The sequence below is a fragment of the Dendrobates tinctorius genome, unplaced genomic scaffold (genome assembly GCF_039654945.1).
Source record: "Dendrobates tinctorius isolate UK_male_01 unplaced genomic scaffold, ASM3965494v1 ptg000203l, whole genome shotgun sequence".
NCBI lineage: Eukaryota > Metazoa > Chordata > Amphibia > Anura > Dendrobatidae > Dendrobates > Dendrobates tinctorius.
The window spans coordinates 498,806-523,398 of record NW_027361870.1 but is presented as its reverse complement, the minus strand read 5'-3'; the positions used below and the strand labels follow the sequence as shown (position 1 = coordinate 523,398).

At 46.5% G+C, this 24,593-nt stretch overlaps 1 long non-coding RNA gene across 1 annotated transcript; it reads left to right on the top strand.

Moving 5' to 3' along the window:
• The first annotated feature begins 5,302 nt into the window (after positions 1-5,302).
• LOC141057233 (uncharacterized) lies at positions 5,303-24,142 on the top strand. The gene is made up of 2 exons (XR_012222013.1): positions 5,303-5,525; positions 23,783-24,142. It is a non-coding gene; the product is annotated as an uncharacterized lncRNA (long non-coding RNA).
• Positions 24,143-24,593: the final 451 nt, after the last annotated feature.

The following is a 24,593-nucleotide window of genomic DNA, read 5'->3' as shown; positions in this document are numbered from 1 at the left end:
GTGGCTGGCGGGACAGGTGGCTCCTTGTGAGATTTTGGCAGACACCATCTTCCTTAGGAATTTCTATAAACTCAATTAGCATGACCATTTATTTACTATGTACTGTTGCACAAATACTTAGTAAATCATCCCTTATGGTAACCCCAGTTTTCTCAACAAATATGCATTAAATATAAACACGTGGAAATCATCAGATATTGGTCATTTACTATCAATCTCCTACCGATTGTTTATATTATACGTATTACGCAATTGCATTATAAGCCATTGCCCAATGCAATATACAAATACAAATAGAAGAGGAGAACTCCCCAACATTCCTTGGAGACCTCCATCTGTAAAACATCCGGCTGCAATGGTTGGGTTGGGTTCGCAGATAATGGCAACCTCTGCCTTTTAACCCCTTAGAGGCTGAAGTTCCTAGCAGACAATCATAAGATGCACAGCCAAAGCATCCTAGCAATGGCAGTCAAGGCTGCCGCTGCCATGTTACTAAGCCTATTAAGCCTTGTCCAAAAATGGTCCCCTACTAATCACAAGCACAAGGGATCCTCATCCTTGTGAATGTTGGAGCAATAGGACCTCATTCATCAGAAATATTTCACTTATCCTGATTGTAGAAATCACATACTGTATATAGATTTGGAGATGGGCGTTATTAAAACATTGTCACTATTTTTTTGTCATATCAAAGTCACTCATTTTGGTGAGTGCCATATAAGCAACTTTTCACACTGCTTGCAATTCTTCAAAAGTGCGTAGGCACAGCCAAAAGGGATGATCATTGGTCTGACAGGTCTTTGAAAAAGTCCAAGATGAGCCCAATTTATTCCGTGGCGGCATCTCTTCATGAATTTGGAGCATTTAAATCCCACGCTCTTCACATACTGTATGAAGTAAGGTATGGACCTGTAGTAATGGCCCGGATTGGGGGGGGGTCCACTGCTTACCGTGCACAGACGACACAGAGACGAGACGGAGGCAGATTTTCGGGTACAACAGGTCCGAGTTTATTGGCCGTCCTCCTGACGACCGTAGCCATACACCGCAGCACCTTCACAGCTCTCCGTATCCAGGCCCGGGTACCTGCATCTTCCTTCTGTCGAAGTGACGTTCCACGCGGCTCTTTCACTGGGGCTGCCCTAGGCCTATCTACCGCCAGCGCTTCATCAGTCCGAGGTCGTCATCAATTTGGTACCCCTGGGGCCTCGTCTGTTCTGCGGTTCTTCGTGTCGGGGCCACCCCCCTGACTTCTTTTCTCCTCAGTCCCCTGGTCGAGCTCCCCACTGCTGTTTGTTCTCCTTCACTGTCTCTTCTCCTCCTGAGCTCCTCCCAGGACTGGAACCCTCTGGAACCCTCTCCTGTCCAATTTATCTCCCTCCTCGGGAAATCCCCTCCTGGGTTCCTGTCTCCCCGCCCCCCCATGACTAAGCGGTTTCTAAAGCCATAAGCTGCTGTCAAGTCCTGTACTCACGCTCCCCCCTGCCATCTTGTGGTTAAACTTAGGTACTGCACTCCTATTCCATTTTCCTCAAGCTGTTTCCCTTCTATTATTATAAATGTCCATCTACAGTGCACCCAGCATCCCTTCTTCCTACAGACAAGTCCGTCCGTCAGGTCACCTTCCCTACAGACCCGTAGAAGCGTCGTGTAGACGGGAAACGGCTGTCGTCCTCCTTCTCCTGCTCACCTCCTGCGTACACAACAATGTCCCAGCTGATGGATTAAGAAAAAAGGATTTGTGAGTGCGGCTTTCCTTCTCATTGCTTTACACTGAATACTCCATGACATGCCAGTATTAATAAGGCCGCATTCATACCTCCGTGAGTACGGACAGTGGTTCACAGACCAGCTGCCGCCCTCCAGACCTGAATTTGACAGCCTGATAGACATATTTGAGGCTGTCAAAGTCAGAAGACTTGCGTCCAGTCCGTGCGTCATGGTCCATACTCAGTGTGAATGCGGCATTAGTCTCCCGCACATTTCAGAGGCTTCCACCACTTGCTATATACATAAAAGTCACCGCTGTATGAAGTGTTTCACAACTTCAGAATGTTTCCTCTCGCTCTAAAAATGCATACAATCCCCCCTACAACCAGATTTCAAGTGCCCGTAAAACACCACAGGCACAAGTCATTTTTATTTCCCCTGCGAGAACTACTGGAAGATAGAGTTGAGCCCGGAGTAAGGTTACAAGGTTAAATCAGAGCCTGAACTTTCTACAGCATGAAAAGAACTGCTGGCTCCCTGTCCTTGATGGCTACATCTTGGAAATCAATTGAAAACATTTCAGTATACATAGATACTGTTCCTATGGCAGCAGAACAACACAAAGGACAACCTCCTAAACATATCCAGCGCAGGACTAAAAGTAGTAAAAATATGGACCTATACATTCCCATACAGTCCCAACGCAGTATCCTGACTTCCAGATGGATCACCGACTCCCTATGAACCATAATGTGACCTAACGGCACCGGCAGATCCATTTTTGAGTGTTTTTGCATAGTAGAAAATAATAGCAATGAAAAAAATGCAGATGCAAAAAATACTGATGCCTCCTGATTCATTATACGACCATATTATTGATGATCCGTCTCAGAGACGTGCCTGAAAGAGGCCCCGAGGTTGGGAATTGCACTACGTATATCTCTTCCTGCACATTGTATTAATTTGCTGATGGCTTTCACCCTATTAGCTAGCAGTACACCCTATGCTACATCATATGTACTGTCATAGCCGAAAGTGTTGGCACCCTTGAAGTTGTTCCAGGAAGTGAAATATTTCTCCCAGAATATTATTGCAATTACACATGTTTTATTATACATGTTTATTGCCTTTGTGTGTTTTGGAACAACACAAAAAAAACAGAAGAAAAAAAGTCAAATTGGACATAATTTCACATAAAAGCTCAAAAATAGGTGGGATAAAAATCACAGTTCGGCAATGACTGTACATACTGTATATATCAATATATAGATATATTTATTTTTATATTACATTTGAAACGCTATGGCAAGAGATTCAGGAGAATCCCACTGCTGACACAAAGACATAAAAAAGCTAAACTGCAGTTTGCCAAAATGTACATGAGTAAGCCAAAATCCTTCTGGAAAAGCATCTTGTGGACAGATGAAACAAAGATAGAGCATTTTGGTAAAGCACATCCATCTACTGTTTACCGAAACCAGAATGAGGCCTACAAAGAAGAGAACACAGTACCTACAGTCAAATATGGTGGAGATTCAAAAGATTTTTGGGGATTGTTTTGCTGCCTCTGGCACTGGGTGCCTTGACTGTGTGTAAGGCATCATGAAACCTGAAGATTATCAAAGGATTGGTGGTCACAATGTGGTGCCCAGTGTCAGAAAGTTGGGTTTGCGTCCTAGGTCATGGGTGTTCCAGCAGGGCAACGACCCCAAACATACTCAAAAAGCACCCAGAAATGGATAGAAACAGTGCACTGGAGAGTTCTGAAGTGGCAGCAATGAGTCCAAATCGAAATCCCATTGAAGACCTGTAGACAAAGATCTTAAAATTGATGTTGGGAGAAGACACCCTTCAAATATGAGACCTGGAGCAGTTTGCAAATGAAGAGTTTTCCAAAATTCCAGTTGAGAGGTGTAAGAAGCTTGTTGATAGTTATGGGAAGTGATTGAAGTTATGTACTCCAAAGGGTGAGCAACCAAATATTAAAATGTTGGTGTCAGCAATTTTGGGATTTTGTATGATATTATGTTCAATTTGCCTTTTTTTAGTCTTTTTTGTGCTGTTCCAATACATAAGGAGGATAAAGCATGTTGTGACAAAAGTCACTGGCAAAGTACTGGAGGGGAGATATGTTTCAATGAGGCTATTAGTCTCAGTGATTTGAATCCTAATGGTTTTGCTCCAGCACACTAAGCTCTGAGAGGGGTTAATCAGCCATTTTAAGGGCTAGGCTTTTAAATGGAATCTGTCACCCTTTTTTTGCCCTATTGGCTGCCGACATAGACGTCAGGGGCTTATCTACAGCATTCTGTAATGCTGTAGCTAAGCCCCCGATGTAACCTGAAAGAGAAGAAAAACACGTTATAGTATACTCACCGAGGTGGGCGGTCCAGTCCGATGGATGTTGCGGTCCGGTCCGGTGCCTCCCTTCTTCATGCGATGACATCCTCTTCTCCCGTCCTGTAACAGCTCCGGTGCAGGCGCATTGCTCTGCCCTGTTGAGGGCAGAGCAGAATTCTGCAGTGCGCAGGCGCCAGACCTCTCTCGACGCCTGCACACTGCAGGACTCTGCTCTGCCCTCAGTAGGGCAGAGCAGTGCGCGTGCGCCGGAGCCATTACAGGATGGGAGAAGATGACGTCATCGCATGAAGATGGGAGGCGCCGGACCGGATCGCCCACCTTGATGAGTATAATATAACGTGTTTTTCTTCTCTTTCAGGTTACATCAGGGGCTTTATCTACAGCATTACAGAATGCTGTAGATAAGCCCCCGACGTCTATGCCGGCAGCTGCAAGGCCAAAAAAAGGGTGACAGACTCTTAGTGAAAAGTGGGTGGGAGGCTGTTCACCATATCTCCTCTCCAGGGTGGGGCTTAGAAGCTAGTCAGCATTCCAAGTCATTCGGTCTTTGGCGTTCTGAACCCGGTTGCTGTATTCAAAGAGGGCGGATACCTGCAAGCATATGGACTGTGCTATACTTTATCTTTTATCTTTACCTTTTATTTTTCACGTTGTGCCAGAAATGCCTCGTTAATTTTGATGAACCTGCAGTAGTTTCTGCTGTATGTTAAATAAAGCAGCAGAAGAAACGAGCCTGTGTCTACCTATAACAAAACATGAGCAATTGCAATAAATTTCTGGGAGAAATACTTTATTCTTTGGAACACTTTCAAGCGTGCCAACACTTTCGGCACGGAATATGAGAGGAGATATATGTCGCCGCGCATAATGGTGTCAGTGATGTGAAACCAGAGTATTTTCCTCCAGCACACTATGCGTTGTGAGGGTTACATTAATACATCAGCATACATGGGCTGATTTTATGTGGACATCTGTAGAGTGGGTGGGAGGATGTCCACCTTATCTCCACCTGCAGAGTCGGCACACCTGTGTGCTAACCGGAAGTGTGTGATGGCACAGTCATGAGATCAGTCTCATCAGGCCTGGATTGATAATCTGGCAAACCGGCAGATTCCCGGTGGGCGGGCGGCTCTGAACTACAAAATGGGCTGCTGGCCCTTTAAAACTTCAGACTAGGCTCTGTGCGCGCTCGCGCTCCTGTTGGTGCACGCGCTGATAAGGGCCGCAGCCGCCCACATCAGTGAGCGAGCGCGGCCGCGGCCTCTTCAGTGCTGGCAAGCAGGAGAGTGCGCGCACACAGGGCCCAGGTCAGAAATTTGAAAGGGCCGCCTGGGCGCGCACAGGACGCCTCTCTGCTCTCCTCCAGGGGCGTCGCTATGAAAGCTCCGGGGCTGTTGTCCTCCTGTGCAGCTCTGAGGGAGAGCCAGCAGCAATCAAGATGAAATCAGCATAAGGTCAGCATAGATGGCTGCTCCCAGGGAGAGATAAGCTCCTGTCAGCAGCTGACAGTTCCCCCTGCTCTCATCTCATCTAGTAGTATCCCGGTAGAGAGGAGAGACCGGGGGATGTGCAGGGACAGTGCTGCTGTGAGCAGGAGAAGCTGAAGAGCTGTGGACACCAGCCTCCCCGGCACCACAGAGGAGAGTGTGTGAGGCTGTGTGTATGTGTGAGGCTGTGTGTATGTGTGAGGCTGTGTGTATGTGTGAGGCTGTGTGTATGTGTGAGGCTGTGTGTATGTGTGAGGCTGTGTGTATGTGTGAGGCTGTGTGTATGTGTGAGGCTGTGTGTATGTGTGAGGCTGTGTGTATGTGTGAGGCTGTGTGTATGTGTGAGGCTGTGTGTATGTGTGAGGCTGTATGTGTGAGGCTGTGTGTGGCTGTGTGTGTGAAGCTGTGTGTATGTGTATGTGTGTGAAGCTGTGTGTATGTGTATGTGTGTGAGGCTGTGTGTATGTGTGTGAGGCTGTGTGTATGTGTGTGAGGCTGTGTGTATGTGTGTGAGGCTGTGTGTATGTGTGTGAGGCTGTGTATGTGTGTGAGGCTGTGTGTATGTGTGTGAGGCTGTGTGTGAGGCTGTGTGTATGTGTGAGGCTGTGTGTATGTGTGAGGCTGTGTGTATGTGTGAGGCTGTGTGTGTATGTGTGAGGCTGTGTGTGTGTGTATGTGTGTGAGGCTGTGTGTATGTGTGTGAAGCTGTGTGTATGTGTGAGGCTGTGTGTATGTGTGAGGCTGTGTGTATGTGTGAGGCTGTGTGTATGTGTGAGGCTGTGTGTATGTGTGAGGCTGTGTGTATGTGTGAGGCTGTGTGTGTGTGTATGTGTGAGGCTGTGTGTGTCTGTGTGTGTCTGTGTGAGGCTGTGTGTATGTGTGAGGCTGTGTGTATGTGTGTGAGGCTGTGTGTATGTGTGTGAGGCTGTGTGTATGTGTGTGAGGCTGTGTGTATGTGTGTGAGGCTGTGTGTATGTGTGTGAGGCTGTGTGTATGTGTGTGAGGCTGTGTGTATGTGTGAGGCTGTGTGTATGTGTGTGAGGCTGTGTGTATGTGTGAGGCTGTGTGTGAGGCTGTGTGTATGTGTGTGAGGCTGTGTATGTGTGTGTGTGTGTGTGAGGCTGTGTGTATGTGTGTGAGGCTGTGTATGTGTGTGTGTGTGTGTGAGGCTGTGTGTATGTGTGTGAGGCTGTGTATGTGTGTGTGTGTGAGGCTGTGTGTATGTGTGTGAGGCTGTGTATGTGTGTGTGTGTGAGGCTGTGTGTATGTGTGAGGCTGTGTGTATGTGTGAGGCTGTGTGTATGTGTGAGGCTGTGTGTATGTGTGAGGCTGTGTGTATGTGTGAGGCTGTGTGTATGTGTGAGGCTGTGTGTGGCTTTGTGTGAGGCTGTGTGTGGCTTTGTGTGAGGCTGTGTGTGGCTTTGTGTGAGGCTGTGTGTGGCTTTGTGTGAGGCTGTGTGTGGATGTGTGAGGCTGTGTGTGTATGTGTGAGGCTGTGTGTGTGTGTGTGAGGCTGTGTATGTGTGAGGCTGTGTATGTGTGAGGCTGTGTATGTGTGTGGCTGTGTATGTGTGTGAGGCTGTGTATGTGTGTGAGGCTGTGTATGTGTGTGTGTGTGAGGCTGTGTGTATGTGTGAGGCTGTGTGTATGTGTGAGGCCGTGTGTGAGGCTGTGTGTGTGTATGTGTGAGGCTGTGTGTGTGTCTGTGTGTGGCTGTGTGTATGTGCGTGGCTGTGTGTATGTGTGTGGGGCTGTGAGGAGTCAGCTTCAGCTGAGTCGACTTTTTCTTTAGAGTGGACCCTCTGGGTCGTGGCACCCACCCACCTAGGGCGAACTAACCTTGTGAGAATCCACCCCCTATACAGGGAGTGTCAGGGGCAAGACCAAGGGGGTGAGCCACCACGACTGCTGGGACCAGACGGCTGGCTCAGGTAGACACTAAGTATGAGTGTCTGACGACAAAGGACGTGCAGGAAACAAGACAAGACGTGAATTCAAGGTATCTTCATTAAGGCAAACTCAGGGTTACATCAGATGCAAGATGTGATAACAGGGAAAGCACAGCAAGGTGCGTGCGAGGGCACGCCAAGGTCCATTGCATGGTACATGCCAGGTGGCATGCCTGGGTACAGGCAAGGGCTCAATGGCATCGGACTCCGGACAGCTGGCAACGATCGACAGGATCAGTGCATCAGGCTGCGGACATCAGCTCCGTACATCAGGCCGCAGTCATCAGGCTTACAATCTCTGGCAGCGATCGACAGGTTCCGGGTATCCGGCAGGCAAACCAGGGTTCAGGCAAGGAGGCACGACAGATCTCCAGACATGGTGCGTGTTAAGGAACATGCCAAGGTCCAAGGCAAGGTTCCAGGCAGGGTGCGTGCTAGGGGCACACCAGGAACCAGGGCAAGGTGCAAGGCAAGGTGCGTGTGTAGGGGACACGCTAGATTCAAAGTACAAAACATGGTGCGTGTGTAGGGGACACGCCAGGGTTCGACGTTCAAAGTACAAGACATGGTGAGTGTGTAGGGACACGCCAGGGTTCAAGATCTAAGGCAAGGTCCTGCGCGTGCCGTGGGACACGCCAGGGTCAGGGTTCAAGGCAAGGTCCTGCGCGTACCGAGGGACACGCCAGGGTCAGGGATCAAGGCAAGGTCCTGCACGTGCCGAGGGACACGCCAGGGTCAGGTTCAAGTCAGGGTGCGTGCTAAGAGACACGCCAGGGTTCAGGCTAAGGCAAGGGCCTGCGCGTGCTAGGAGGCACGCCAGGGTACAGGCTGAAGCCTGTGCATGCAAGAGGGCACGACAGGGTGTAGGCTAGGGCCTGTGTGTGCAAGAGGGCACAACAGGGTACATGGCAAGACCTGCACGTACTTTTACAGAAGCACGGGGAGGCATGCCAAGGAGCAGGCTAGGGCCTGCGCGTGCTATTAGAGAAGCACACAAAGCACAGTGCAGAGACAGCATGGGTGCAAGGAAGCACAGAGAGCACGGCTGGAGCACTGACTAGCTGGTCGGGCTGAGGCACAGACAGACGGGCAAGACTCCGGCGAACCCGGCTGGGGCATAACAGGCGACACAGCTGTCACTGGCCGACAAGCACGGCTGAGGCACAAGCAGGCGGGCACGGCTAGGACGGGCACAGCTGAGGCACAGACAGGAGGCTAGGAAGACCAGGCGCATGCAAAGGGCACATAAAGAAACAAGGCAAAGCTAGGCAAGGTACGGAACAAGGAGCGGAACATAGGCAGAAGCACAGAGCGGGGTCAGAGAGAGTAAAGGGCTAGCAGCGGAGCGTAGGCCGAAGCCCAGAGCCAGGTCAAGGCAGAACCTTGAGACTAGCCATGAAATGTGCTAGAGAGCACAATAGGACAGAGTCTAGCAGCGGAGCGTAGGCCGAAGCCCAGAGCCGGGTCAAGGCAGAACCTTGAGACTAGACAGGGAATGTGCAAGAGAGCACCATAAGACAGAGTACGGAAAACCAGGCAGAGACAGAGAACGTGGAAGTACTACAAGGCTCCGAATAGCAAAGGCCAGACATGGCGAAACAGGTAAGGCAGAGAACATAGGAAGTACTACAAGGCAAAGCATAGCAAGGACAAGTCATGGCAAAAACAGGCAAAGGCAGAGAACATAGGAAGTACTACAAGTCAAAGCATAACAAGGACAAAACATGGCACAAAAGACAACACAAGACATGGCACGGGACAAGAGGCAGAATACAAGCACAGAGCGTGTGCAGAGACGCACTACTGGGCAGAGTGCAGGGGCACAGAATACAGGGAGCGACCCAGCAGACCAAGCACCCATGCAGGGAAGCAAGACGATACTCAGGCGCCGACCATAGGAAGGGGCGGTCTGATATAGCACCTGCAATTCCGGGTCAGGACCAGGGAAGGACTTCTGGTTCAGATCCTCTAGGATCATAGAGAGCATTGCTAGATCACACTGGGCTGGACCATAGAGAAGGTCACATGATCAGGGGCTCCAGAAACACTGAGAGGTTAGCTGGGTCAGACAGTGCTGGAACATAGGAAAGGTCACATGATCAGGGGCAGAACCACAGAGACAACCACAGCAGGCAGAGCAGAGATGGGCACACACACTGCAACGGCATGCAGCTATGAGGTACGCGTGCGCCTACACACTGCTCCAAGAGTCACGCAGCACTGCAGTCATGAGGTGCGCAGGCACACTGCTCCAGGGATCTTGCAGCATAGCAGACATGAGGTGCGCGTGCACACTGCTCCAAGGATCTTGCAGCATAGAAGACATAGCGGGCATGACAGTGGCTATGTGTGTGTTTGTGAGGCTATGTGTGTGTGTATGTGTGAGGCTGTGTGTATGTGTGGGGCTGTGTGTATTGTGTGGCTGTGTGTATGGCTATGTGTGTGTGTGAGGCTGTGTGTATGTGTGAGGCTGTATGTATGTGTGAGGCTGTGGCTATGTGTGAGGCTGTGTGTATGTGAGGCTGTGTATGTGTGTGGCTGTGTGTATGTGTGATACGTGTGTGAGCTGTGTGATACGTGTGTGCGTGAGCTGTGTGATACATGCGTGTGTGATACATGCATGTGTGAGCTACTTGTGTGTGTGAGAGCTGTGTGATACATACGTGTGAGCTGCGTGTGAGTGTGAGCTGTGTATGTGAGCTGTGTGATACGTGTGTGATACATGTGTGAGCTGTGTGTAAGTGTGAATTACTTGTGTGTGTGAGCTGTGTAATACGTGTGTGTGAGCTACTTCTGTGTGTGAGCTGTGTGTGATACATGCGTGTGTGTGAGCTGTGTGTGAGCGTGAGCTGTGATACGTGTGTGAGCTGTGTGATACATGCGTGTGTGATACGTGTGTGTGAGCTGCGTGAGCTACTTGTGTGTGAGCTGTGTGATACTTGTGTGTGAGCCACTTGTGTGTGTGAGCTGTGTGATACATGCGTGTGCTGTGTGTGAGCTACTTGTGTGTGATACATGCGTGTGTGTGCTGTTTGATACATGTGTGTGATACGTGTGAGCAACTTGTGTGTGAGTGTGAGCTACTTGTGTGTGTGTGAGCTGTGATACATGCGTGTGTGAGCTGTGTGTATGTGAGCTGTGTGTGTGAGCTGTGTGAACTACTTGAGTGTGTGAGTTGTGTGATACATGAGTGTGTGATACGTGTGAGCTGTGTGTGAGCGTGAGCTGTGTGATACATGCGTGTGTGAGCTGTGTGTGAGCGTGAGCTGTGTATGAACTGTGTGTGTAAGCTGTGTGATGTGTGTGTGTGTGTGAGCTGTGTGATACGTGAGTGTGAGCGTGAGCTGTGTGAGATACTTGTGTGTGTGAGCTGTGATAGAGCGTGATACGTGTGAGCTGTGTGTGTGTGATACGTGTGAGCTGTGTGTGTGTGATACGTGTGAGCTGTGTGTGTGAGCTGTGTGTGTGTGATACGTGTGAGCTGTGTGTGTGAGCTGTGTGTGTGTGATACGTGTGAGCTGTGTGTGTGAGCTGTGTGTGTGTGTGATACGTGTGAGCTGTGTGTGTGATACGTGTGTGTAAGCTGTGTGATAGGTGAGTGTGAGCGTGAGCTGTGTGAGATACTTGTGTGTGTGAGCTGTGATAGAGCGTGATACGTGTGAGCTGTGTGTGTGAGCTGTGTGTGTGATACGTGTGAGCTGTGTGTGTGTGTGATATGTGTGAGCTGTGTGTGTGTGATATGTGTGAGCTGTGTGTGTGTGATACGTGTGAGCTGTGTGTGTGATATGTGTGAGCTGTGTGTGTGTGTGATATGTGTGAGCTGTGTGTGTGTGATATGTGTGAGCTGTGTGTGTGTGATACGTGTGAGCTGTGTGTGTGATATGTGTGAGCTGTGTGTGTGTGATACGTGTGATACGTGTGAGCTGTGTGTGTGATACGTGTGAGCTGTGTGATACGTGTGTGTGTGTGAGCTAAAGCAAAAGTTGGCACAACTTGCCAGTGTTCTACGATTTGGGTGATGTCATTCATTGTATGTGGGCTGGTGAATTTTTTTGTGCCAGGGCTGCTTTTTGGTCTCAGTCCGGCCCTGAGTCTCATGGTCTGGGTTTAAATAGCTGGACTTGAGAGGCTGCCTGTGTGCTGTGTTTGGAGAGGAAAGACTTCAAACGGTGGCTCCAGGTGGAGCTGAAGACACATGGTGGTCTGAGAGGACTAATCCTCCAGACAGTTGGCCTTTGCTATACGTTAACTTTTTGTTTTGCCGTTATGCCAGAAAGGGCATGTTTACTTTGCTGAACTCTGCTATGGTTTATGCTGTTCTACAATAAACCAGCAGGTGATTTACCACAAGAGGCATTCCCCTCACTGTGTGTATGTATATATATATATATATATATATATATATATATATATATATATATATATATAATATTATAATCAGTAAGAAAGGACGTCCCCAATACAGCCATCCCTGAAGAAGTTTAGCAAAAATTAGCTACAGTGTAATTACCAATCACATTGCTGCTTTCATTTCTACACAGGAGTTTAACTCTTCACCAGAACAGTTCCTAGGGACTTAAAAGATAAGGGACCCGCCCAAGCCCCAAGGTATATGCCTCCCATACAGTCCCTCCCATAAACTGTCCGCAAGTTGAAAGAGAATCTATACACATATAATTATCATATACCACTGTTGCTAACCTAAACACACTAATCAAAGACCAATATTACCAAAATTACTACTATGGAAAGCCCACAGCTGCCTACACACAGTATATTGGCCCCCATAGTTACCTACAGTTGTGGCCAAAAGTATTGACACCCCTGCAATTCTGTCAGATAATACTCAGTTTCTTCCTGAAAATGATTGCAAACACAAATTCTTTGGTATTATTATCTTCATTTAATTGTCTTAAATGAAAAAACACAAAAGAGAATGAAGCAAAAAGCAAAACATTGATCATTTCACACAAAACTCCAAAAATGGGCCAGACAAAAGTATTGGCACCCTCAGCCTAATACTTGGTTGCACAACCTTTAGCCAAAATAACTGCGACCAACCGCTTCCGGTAACCATCAATGAGTTTCTTACAATGCTCTGCTGGAATTTAAGACCATTCTTCTTTAGCAAACTGCTCCAGGTCCCTGATATTAGAAGGGTGCCTTCTCCAAACTGCCATTTTTAGATCTCTCCACAGGTGTTCTATGGGATTCAGGTCTGGACTCATTGCTGGCCACCTTAGAAGTCTCCAGTGCTTTCTCTCAAACCATTTTCTAGTGCTTTTTGAAGTGTGTTTTGGGTCATTGTCCTGCTGGAAGACCCATGACCTCTGAGGGAGACCCAGCTTTCTCACACTGGGCCCTACATTATGCTGCAAAATTTGTTGGTAGTCTTCAGACTTCATAATGCCATGCACACGGTCAAGCAGTCCAGTGCCAGAGGCAGCAAAGCAGCCCCAAAACATCAGGGAACCTCTGCCATGTTTGACTGTAGGGACCGTGTTCTTTTCTTTGAATGCCTCTTTTTTTCTCCTGTAAACTCTATGTTGATGCCTTTGCCCAAAAAGCTCTACTTTTGTCTCATCTGACCAGAGAACATTCTTCCAAAACATTTTAGGCTTTTTCAGGTAAGTTTTGGCAAACTCCAGCCTGGCTTTTTTATGTCTCGGGGTAAGAAGTGGGGTCTTCCTGGGTCTCCTACCATACAGTCCCTTTTCATTCTGACGCCAACAGATAGTACGGGTTGACACTGTTGTACCCTCGAACTGCAGGGCAGCTTGAACTTGTTTGGATGTTAGTCGAAGTTCTTTATCCAACATCCGCACAATCTTGCGTTGAAATCTCTTGTCAATTTTTCTTTTCTGTCCACATCTAGGGAGGTTAGCCACAGTGCCATGGGCTTTAAACTTCTTAATGACACTGCGCACGGTAGACACAGGAACATTCAGGTCTTTGGAGATGGCCTTGTAGCCTTGAGATTGCTCATGCTTCCTCACAATTTGGTTTCTCAAGTCCTCATACAGTTCTTTTGTCTTCTTTCTTTTCTCCATTCTCATTGTGGTACACACAAGGACACAGGACAGAGGTTGAGTCAACTTTAATCCATGTCAACTGGCTGCAAGTGTGATTTAGTTATTGCCAACACCTGTTAGGTGCCACAGGTAAGTTACAGGTGCTGTGAATTACACAAATTAGAGAAGCATCACATGATTTTTCGAACAGTGCCAATACTTTTGTCCACCCTCTTTTTTATGTTTGGTGTGGAATTATATCCAATTTGGCTTTAGGACAATTCTTTTTGTGTTTTTTCATTTAAGACAAATTAAATGAAGATAATAATACCAAAGAATTTGTGTTTGCAACCATTTTCAGGAAGAAACTGAGTATTATCTGACAGAATTGCAGGGGTGTCAGTACTTTTGGCCACAACTGTACACACACTATGGTGTTCGTCACAGCTCCTTATATACAGTATGATGGTCCAGTAGTTGACACAGACTGAAGAAGGCCTCTTTATTTATAACGGAAATTGATTGCTGCATTGGGGGTGGAAGTGGGTCCCCTTTATCTCCTGGGTCTGTGTGGCTGCATAGGTTGCACCTATGGTATGTCCACCCTTGTGATGGTCACCGCAGCTCACTATACATAGTACAATGTCCCCACAGCTCCCTATATATATATAGTATGATGGCCCCCAGCTACCAAATAAACAGTATGATGCCTGCACAAGTCCCTATATACAGTATGATGTAACCACAGCTCCCTATATATGGTATGATGGCCCCCACAGCCCCTATATACATTATGCATTAATATAACCCCATAGCTCCCCTATATACAGTATGATACCTACACAACTCCCTGTATAGAGTATGATGTCCCCACAGCTTCCTATGTATAATATGATGTCCCCACAGCTTCCTATGTATAATATGATGTCCCAACAGCTTCCTATATATAATATGATGTCCCACAGCTCCTTATATATTGTATGATGATCCACAGCTCACTAAATACAGTATGATGGTCCCACAGCTTCCTATATATAGTATGATTTCCCCATCGCTCCCTATATATAGTATGATGGCCCAGAGTTCACTAAATACAGTATGACGGTCCCATTGCTTCCTAAATATAGTATGATTGTGTAATACTATTACATTCAGGTCCTCAAGAGCCACCAACAGATCATGTTTTCAGGATTTCTTAAGTATTGCACAGGTGATGGAACTCTTGACTGTCCTGGTAATGCAATTATCACCGCTGCAATACTAAGGAAATCCTGAAAACATAACCTGTTGGCGGTTCTTGAGGACCGGAGTTGGGGAACTCTGCTTATGAGTTTGTCCGCAGCATGGACAGGGATTTCCTGAGTGGACCCTTGGCAGAAGAAGATCATCCTGCATCCCACTACAGATCTGGGTAAGATTTGGGTTGAGGCACTACACCTTGTTGAGGTGAGAACTATTGGACACCCTGCCCTTAAAGGTTTCCTCACAGCCCACTATTTATAGTATAATATTCCACAGCGCCCTATATACAGTATGATGCCCAAATATATGGTATGAAGTCCCCCACAGCCCAATAATATAAAAAATAAAGATTTGATTCACCTAATCCTGGTTCACTGCAACCTCGGTATGACATCATTGTGCCACCTGCGTGGGTATGATAACTTCTTAGGAGCTGCAGACGTACAGTGGCCTACAAGGAAGAGAGTTATAGGACAGGGACCTTGTGGCTCCCTGCTCTATCATGGGATTGAACCGTATTGGTGTCATCAAATTGATGCTTACTCAGTTCAATGTGGCAGTTGCCAGAGATTCGGAGCTCTGGGTAAGAAGTTTGGGGCCGGAGCCCCAGATCTTTGACGCTAGTGACACTCCTGCACTTCACTCTCCATAACATATCTATTCTATTATTTCTAAACAGTGTTTTTCGGTGATTCCTTTGTATCTCCGTTCATACTGCACCCACACACACAAATGATACACCATTTGAAAGGTAAACTTGCCCCCTTTCAGCAAGAAAATAGCCAAACAAACCACACATCCATGATTTGATCACAAAATACAGTTTAAACATTAATTTTCATAAACCTGCAGTAAGGAAAAATGACCTGCAGGTGGCACCAAACTACCCCAAAGCACACCACCACAAAGCTGCTTACAGACATCACAAACAAATCCAAACATTTGCCTTGGAGGCTTACCAGCTTGCCGAACTGCTTGCCCAGCCTACTGTATTTCAGACAAAATGGAGGATTGCATACTTCACTGCAGGTGAGTCACATTTGCAAACACATTTGGAAACATACACTGCCTATTGAATTGCACACTTGCTCTGTTCATACTCCACCCACAAAAACAAATGATACACCATTTCGCTGATTACTTCGCCCCACACACATAAGTGATATACCATTTGAAAAGTAAACTAGCCCCCTTCAGCAAGAAAACAGCCAAACAAACCACACATTCATTATTTTATCACTAAATACAGTTTAAACATTAATTTCCATAAACCCGCAAAAAGACACAATGACCTGCAGGTGGCACCTCAACCGGAAGACGTTTTTTGGGCCTCTACTTATTAAACCAATTTATTGTATTACCAATCTACATATATAAATACCTGTCTGTGTTCATCATCTCATGAAATACATTTACATTTGACCAGCTTGCTTTTTCTGAAATTGCCTGCGCCCCTGACGACCAATGAGCGAAAATTTTGCACGGGACAAGCTAGTATATTATTATTTATTATTATTATAGTGCCATTTATTACATGGCACTTTACATGTGAAAAGGGGTTTACATAATAAAAAACAAGCACAATAATCATTGTTATTGAGTCACCGTAGGAGGCAAAAACAGAAATGCTAGCTAAGTCCAGAAAACCAGAGAAGTTGGCAGCTTTCGGATTGCAGACCCCTGAACCTATCAACACAACTAGCAGTAGCCGTGGGGGGTTCCTACGATGCCCTAGACCCCTCGATCACAGCCGGAGAATTAAATAGGCCTAAAGGAAGAAAGGGGAAATCTAAACTGCCCCAGAGCAGACCCCAAAGCAATAGGCAGCCCCCAACATATAACGACGGTGAAGCAAGATGAAAATACTAACATAGACAGAAAGATAGACTGAGCAAAGAGGGGCCCAAGCTAACTAAATAGAAAAGGACAGGAAGGCTGCTGTCTGCAAAAAAACTCTATGAAAATCAGAGCCAACAGACTGACAGTGAAAAAGGCCCTGAAGACGCTAGGCTTCAAAAAAGCTATGTCAGTACTCAGGAATATACTGAAGACAGAGCTACAGGCAAAAGGAGATTCAGCTCACCCCAGCAGGGAATGGAAGAATACTGAAAAGCAAGGAAAACAAAAAACAAAACAAAAAGCTAACAGGCAAAACAGAAACTTAGCTTTAGAGGAGCAGGAATCAGACTGGTGTCCTAGAAGTCCACAGAGAAATCACCCGCAGGGCAGAAGGGCATCGGCAGCCTTATATCCAGTCTGTGACTCCACTCAGCCAGTCATCCTCATTAGACTCAGGTGCCTGATAATCAGGCTCATTACCTTCCTTTACCAGAATAGGGAGTTCACCAGACCCCAGTGACGAAGGGGAAAATGAACTCAGAACAGTACCTCCCCCTTGAGGAGGGGTCACCGAACCCTCAACCACGCCACCAGGGCAATCAGGGTGAGCCCGATGAAATGCACGCACCAATCTTTTGGCATGAATATCAGAGGCAGAGACCCAGGAATTATCCTCCTGACCATTACCCTTCCACTTAACCAAATACTGGAGTCTCCGTCTAGCCAGACGGGAATCCAGTATTTTCTCTACCTCATATTCCATGTTACCTTCAACCAATACAGGGTCTGGAGGTGCCACCCCAGGAACAACTGGTTCAACAAACCTCTTCAACAAGGACTTATGGAACACATTATGGATTTTAAATGTGACAGGAAGAGCCAAACGAAAAGAGACCGGATTAATAATCTCCAAAATCTTGTAAGGTCCAATAAATCTAGGCTTAAACTTAGGAGAAGCCACCTTCATAGCAATATTTTTTGATGATAACCACACCATATCACCAATCTTAAACTGGGGACCAATGGTCCTATGTCGATTGGAAAACCGCTGGGCCTTTTACTGGGAGAGAGATAACTTATCCACCACTTGGTCCCAGATCTGGTGCATTCTCTCCACCACAGTGTCAACACCTGGGCAGGCAGAAGGCTCCACCTGCCCTGAAGAAAATCGAGGATGAAACCCAAAGTTACAAAAAAAAGGTGACATCAAAGTGGCAGAACTAGCTCTATTATTTAAAGCAAATTCGGCCAAAGGCAAAAACGAAACCCAATCATCCTGATCAGCAGAAATAAAACATCTTAAATATGACTCCAAGGTCTGGTTTGTTCTCTCTGTCTGCCCATTGGTCTGAGGGTGAAAAGCAGAGGAGAAGGACAACTGAATTCCCAGCTTGGAACAGAAAGTCCTCCAAAATCTAGACACAAACTGAACTCCTCTGTCAGACACAATGTTCTCAGGAATCCCGTGTAAGTGAACCACCTGTTGCAAAAACAGGGGCACCAACTCAGAGGAAGATGGCAACTTAGGGAGTGGTACAAGATGAACCATCTTAGAGAACCTATCACAAATCACCCAAATAACAGTCATTCTTTGAGAGACCGGCATATCAGAGATAAAATCCATTGAAATATGGGTCCATGGCCTCCTGGGGACCGGCAAAGGCATCAACAACCCACTAGAGCGAGAACAAGATTTAGACCGGGAGCAAGTCCCACAGGACTGCACAAAATTCCTGACATCATGAGACAAGGTGGGCCACCAAAAAGAGCGACTCACCAGATCTCTAGTACCAAAAATACCTGGATGACCAGCCAATGCAGAGCAATGAACTTCAGACATCACTCTCTTCTTCCACTGGTCAGGAACATACAACTTTCCACTGGGACAACACTCAGGTTTGTCCTCCTGGAACTCTTGCAGAGCAAGTCTCAAATCGGGCGAGATGGCAGAAAGAACTATCCCTTCGCCTAAGATGGTAGCAGGCTTGGTCACCACAGGAGAATCAGCAAAGAAACTCCAAGAGAGGGTGTCTGCCTTGACATTCTTAGTTCCAGGAAGAAAAGTGACCACAAAATCAAAACGTGTAAAAAACAAGGCCCACCTAGCCTGTCTAGGGTTCAAGCGTTTAGCCGACTCTAGGTAAATCAAATTCTTGTGGTCAGTGAGGACCACAACTTGATGTTTAGCTCCCTCCAACCCATGTCTCCACTCCTCAAATGCCCATTTCATGGCCAACAGTTCCCGATTCCCCACATCATAGTTACGTTCAGATGGAGAGAACTTTCGAGAAAAGAAAGCACAGGGATTCATTTTTAGATGTTACAGGATCCTTTTGGGACAAAACAGCTCCTGCACCAATCTCAGAAGCATCCACCTCTACCTGGAACGGGAGTGAGACATCAGGTTGCCGCAAAACCGGGGCGGAGGTAAATCTTCGCTTCAGCTCCTGAAAGGAAGCAACAGCCTCAGGAGACCAATTCAACACATCAGCACCCTTCTTAGATCAGTCAATGGCTTGGCAATACTAGAAAATTTTGCTATAAATTTCCGATAAAAATTAGCAAAACCCAAAAACTTCTGGAGGGCCTTCAAAGAAGTGGTCTGAACCCAATCATAAATGGCCTGTACCTTGGCCGGGTCCATTTCAATAGTTGACGGAGACAAAATAAATCCCAAAAATGAAATCCTCTGTACTCCAAAAAGGCATTTCGATCCTTTGACATACAGGGAATTCTCCCTCAAGATCCGGAACACAGTCCGAATATGTTCCACATGAGAATCCCAATCCTTGGAGAAGATCAAAATATCATCCAGATAGATAATCAAAAATTTATCGACAAAGTCTCGGAAAATATCGTTCATGAAGCACTGGAAGACAGAAGGGGCATTAGTGAGCCCAAAAGGCATCACCAGGTACTCAAAATGTCCCTCCGGAGTATTAAACGCCGTCTTCCATTCATCCCCCTGCTTAATGCGGATAAGATTATACGCCCCCCTGAGGTCAAGCTTGGTAAACCAGCAAGCACCTCTAACTCTAGAGAATAGATCCGAAATCGGGTAACGGATGCTGATATTTAACAGTAATTTTATTGAGGGCACGATAATCAATACAAGGCCTTAAAGAACCATCCTTTTTGGCCACAAAAAAAAAAACGGCACCTAAGGGTGAAGAGGATGGTCTAATATGACCCTTCTCCAACGCCTCCTTAATATAGGACCGCATAGCCTCGTGCTCGGGTACAGATAAATTGAAGAGCCGACCCTTGGGAAATTTACACCCCGAGCTTAGTTCAATTGCACAATCATAACTCCTATGAGGAGGCAAGGACGCAGACTCATTCTCACTAAATACATCCTAAAAGTCCGCCAAATAGTCAGGAACATCATGCGACTGAGGAGAGGTGGAAAAAACCGGAGCCTCACTTTATGCACACCGACAACCCCAACTCACCACAGACACAGATTTCCAATCCAAAACTGAATTATGAATTTGCAACCAGGGAAACCCCAGAACAACGGCATCATGCAGACCATGCAATACCAAAAATCTGCAATTTTCTTGATGGTCTGGGGTGACCCGCATGACCACCTGGGTCCAAAACTGAGGTTTATTTTTAGCCAAAGGAGTAGCATCAATCCCCCTCAAAGGGATAGGCGTCTGCAGAGGTGTCATCGGAAATCCACAACGTTTAGCAAAATCCAAGTCCATTAGGTTTAGCGCTGCTCCCGAATCCACAAAAGCCTTGGCGGAAAATGTGGACAGGGAGCAGATCAGAGTAATTGCCAGAAGAAACTTAGGTTGAACACCACCAACAGAAAACGTGTGTGCAAAGCGTTTCTCACGTTTAGGACAAACAAAAATAATATGCGAGGCATCTCCACAGAAAAAACACAGCTTATTACGCCTTCTGAACTCCTGACGTTGCGCCTTAGACAAAACTCTATCACATTGCATAGGTTCAGACGTCTGTTCAACCGGTGGCAACACCTCTCGTGCAATCCTGCATTCACGTAAACGCCGATCAACCTGAATGGCTAATGACATAGAATCGTCCAGACCAGAGGGAACAGGAAATCCAACCATAGTATCTTTTACGGCTTCTGACAAACCCTTCCGAAAAAGAGCAGCCAAGGCATTATCATTCCAGGTAGTAAGGACCGCCCACTTTCGGAACTTTTGACAGTACAACTCTGCAGAATCTCGACCCTGGTTCAATGCCAACAGGGTCTTTTCAGCCTGATCAATAGCATTAGGTTTGTCATACAACAACCCCAAAGCTTGAAAGAATGCGTTCACATTAGTCAGAATAGGATCATCTGGTTTCAAAGAAAACGCCCAATCCTGGGGATCGCCACGCAGCAAAGAGATGACAATTTTAACCTGCTGCGCGGAGCTCCCTGACGAGTTAGGCTTCAAGGCAAAAAATAATTTACAATTATTTTTGAAACTCAAAAATTTAGATCGATCCCCAAAAAATACATCAGGTGTAGGGATCTTTGGTTCAACAGCATGCGAACGAGCAAGGTAGGCGGAAATTCCCCGCACTTCCGCAGCGAGCTGCTCCACACGATCAGACAATTGCTTTATCTCCATTGAGAGAGAAAAAAAAAATTCCCCCTACGGCCTCAGAGATATAGAGGAAAGAATATACACACACCTTTTTTTTAATTTTTTTAAACACAATTCTTTCCTGCTATGAGTACCCTAGGATCTGCGGTATGGCGGGTGATTCTGTTATGATTGAGTCACCGTAGGAGGCAAAAACAGAAATGCTAGCTAAGTCCAGAAAACCAGAGAAGTTGGCAGCTATCGGATTGCAGACCCCTGAACCTATCAACACAACTAGCAGTAGCCGTGGGGGGTTCCTACGATGCCCTAGACCCCTCGATCACAGCCGGAGAATTAAATAGGACTAAAGAAAGGGGAAAATCTAAACTGCCCCAGAGCAGACCCCCAAAGCAATAGGCAGCCCCCAACATATAATGACGGTGAAGCAAGATGAAAATACTAACACAGACAGAAAGATAGACTGAGCAAAGAGGGGCCCAAGCTAACTAAATAGAAAAGGACAGGAAGGCTGCTGTCTGCAATCCGTGAAAAACCCTATGAAAATCAGAGCCAACAGACTGACAGTGAAAAAGGCCCTGAAGACGCTAGGCTTCAAAAAAAGCTATGTCAGTACTCAGGAATATACTGAAGACAGAGCTACAGGCAAAAGGAGATTCAGCTCACCCCAGCAGGGAATGGAAGAATACTGAAAAGCAAGGAAAACAAAAAACAAAAAGCTAACAGGCAAAACAGAAACTTAGCTTTAGAGGAGCAGGAATCAGACTGGTGTCCTAGAAGTCCACAGAGAAATCACCCGCAGGGCAGAAGGGCGTCGGCAGCCTTATATCCAGTCCGTGACTCCACTCAGCCAGTCATCCTCATTAGACTCAGGTGCCTGATAATCAGGCTCATTACCTTCCTTTACCAGAATAGGGAGTTCACCAGACCCCAATGACGAAGGGGAAAATGAACTCACAACAAATCATGTAGCAATACAAGGGAGTGATTGGTACAATGTCAGGAGGAGAGAGGACCCTGCCCGCAAGGGCTCGCAGTCTACAAGGGATGGATGAAGATACAATAGGTGAGGGTAGATCAGTCATATGGTGGAGCGAGGGTTACTGCAGGTTGTAGGCTTGTCAAAAGAGGTAGGTCTTCAGGTTCCTTTTGAAGGTTTCCATATAGCCAACATGAATGGAGAGGGTCAAGGAGTGTGTATCAGGCTCAGGAGCTGAGCATGCTTCATGCTTGCAGGGTGCTCGCTGTGCTATACAGACATCTGCCTCTAAAAGCAGTGATCAGAGTTAACAACAGACACACACTCAAAAACATTTCAGTTGTGCCATGCCAATGGACTATTCATTCATGGTCCATGCAGCTGTTGGCCACTGGGTGCGGATTTCTGGCCAGGCTACCACCGCTGCATCCTTATGATGACACACGTATTTAAATTATATATGGCTTTGTGGCAACATAATTGGCCAATTAGCATTCTACCTTTGCGTGTGAACCCAGCCTAAGCATAATTGTGTCAAAAGAAGCTTTCTGCTCAGACCAAGCAAATTCTCCAGGAACCTGGTGTTTACCCTCCCAATCTGTCTGCACAATAAAGACAATGTAAGCACCAGGTGCCTGTTCCATTAGCCACAGTTCAGGCACTGTGGAAACTTCATGTCATATCATAAGAAACTGCTGACTGTCTATGACAACAATATCATTTTACCGGTGAGAGTTCTCCAAGTTCCGTGGACTTGTGACTTTTGTGTGCAATATGTGATTAGAACAGCATGAAACGTTGAGCTTCCAATCCACCTTCTGGTGATGGCCCCTGGGTACGAGACGTGTTACCGGACTTTGTTAGAACATTCTGTTAATAAAATTGCCCTTTCTTTTATTTCTTTGGAACAATAATCATGTCCACTAGATGACTGTGAATTTCTTCCAGTAAATTATAGTGCACCAGTCCCGAATTTTATCAATTTTTTTCATGGCTGATGAATATTGATAAGGGATTTAGCTTATTGGTTAATTATGACTAGACTCTACTGAATCTTATAGGTGAAAGGCCCCCACTGTAGATCCAGCCCTTTTAACTTATTCAGACACAATCCAGCCTTAGGCTGTGATGGATTTAAGCTTAATCTAAAGAATCTTCTGTTTTTTTTTACTTTTAACCCGTATACAAGTGTTTGGACTATGCTGCAGGAAATCCCCAGGTCACATCCTGAGCAGTCTCGCTTAGGTACAGTTGACAGATGGTGATATCCAAAACATAAAACCAAAACAAGATCTGGGAAGCATAGTCAGACAAGATGAGGTTAGGGTTGGTTTAGTTCACACAATCAGAGGGTCAGGACAGGCGGAGTTCACACAATACAGAAGGTCAGGGCTAACAGCAGACAAAAGACCAGGTCAGAATTCAGGCCAAGTTGGTAACGGAAACTAAAAAGTATACCTTTACACATAAATAATTCCAAAAACCTCACTGGTCAGGCCATGAGCATTGGTTGAAAGGTCCATTAATTATCATTAGTTGGCATTGGTTGGGAAACATGAAATTAGAAGGTGCTGGGCTTTATAAGACTGTAAATCAGTGCAAACATGCCTTATATCCATATATACTATATTCCCAGGAGGAAGACAGTGGCCAAAGCCAAGCGATTGTACCTAGAGCACAGTAGACGTGTTGAAGGAAAAGCCCGCTGGTGGACACCGAACCAGCTGTCACGGCAGTGGTGACTGATCTATTGCATCCTGACCTCGTCCTGATCCAGCCTGTGTTGCAGGCACCACCATATTCATCCTGCAGGCGGCGCTGTTGGTGGAGAAGATGTAAAGTAGAATGCGTATGTGTGCTGTCCTAGCCGGTGGAATCTCTTGTCTGTTGTGGCCAATTGGGCAATACCGCCACCATAATTAAACTCCCAGCTGAAAGACTCCAGCTATTGTGCTTGGATTAATTCCTGTGCTTTGGTGATGTTTCCCACTTCTATTTATCCTGATCTTGACCCGACTTTTTTCTGACTATGTCTTTCCCTGTAAATTCTCCTGATTTGACCCCGGTCAGTCTGGCTTAGCTTTTATCTGACCTCTTGGTAGCTGTACTAAATGCACCAGAATTCTGCATCAGCTTGCCCCCCAAAACATAAGACATAACTCTTTGCCCAGCCGAATATTACGTTTTTGGGGAATTTGAATACAAATCGCCTGTCTTTTAAGTCTAATATATTTATCGATATGAGCTTACATCGTAGTCCCCCACTAATCTGCTAAGTGAAGGGGTCTCAGCAACACAGGACGGCACAGCTCCATACATTGTTTAGTAGATGTGAATGGTACTGCAGCTCTCTCTTTCAAGCGAATGGTAAGTGAAACCGGCCAATGTTCTAGCTACAGCCAGGGCCGGCGTTAGCGGCAGGCAGACAAGGCAGTTGCCTAGGGCCC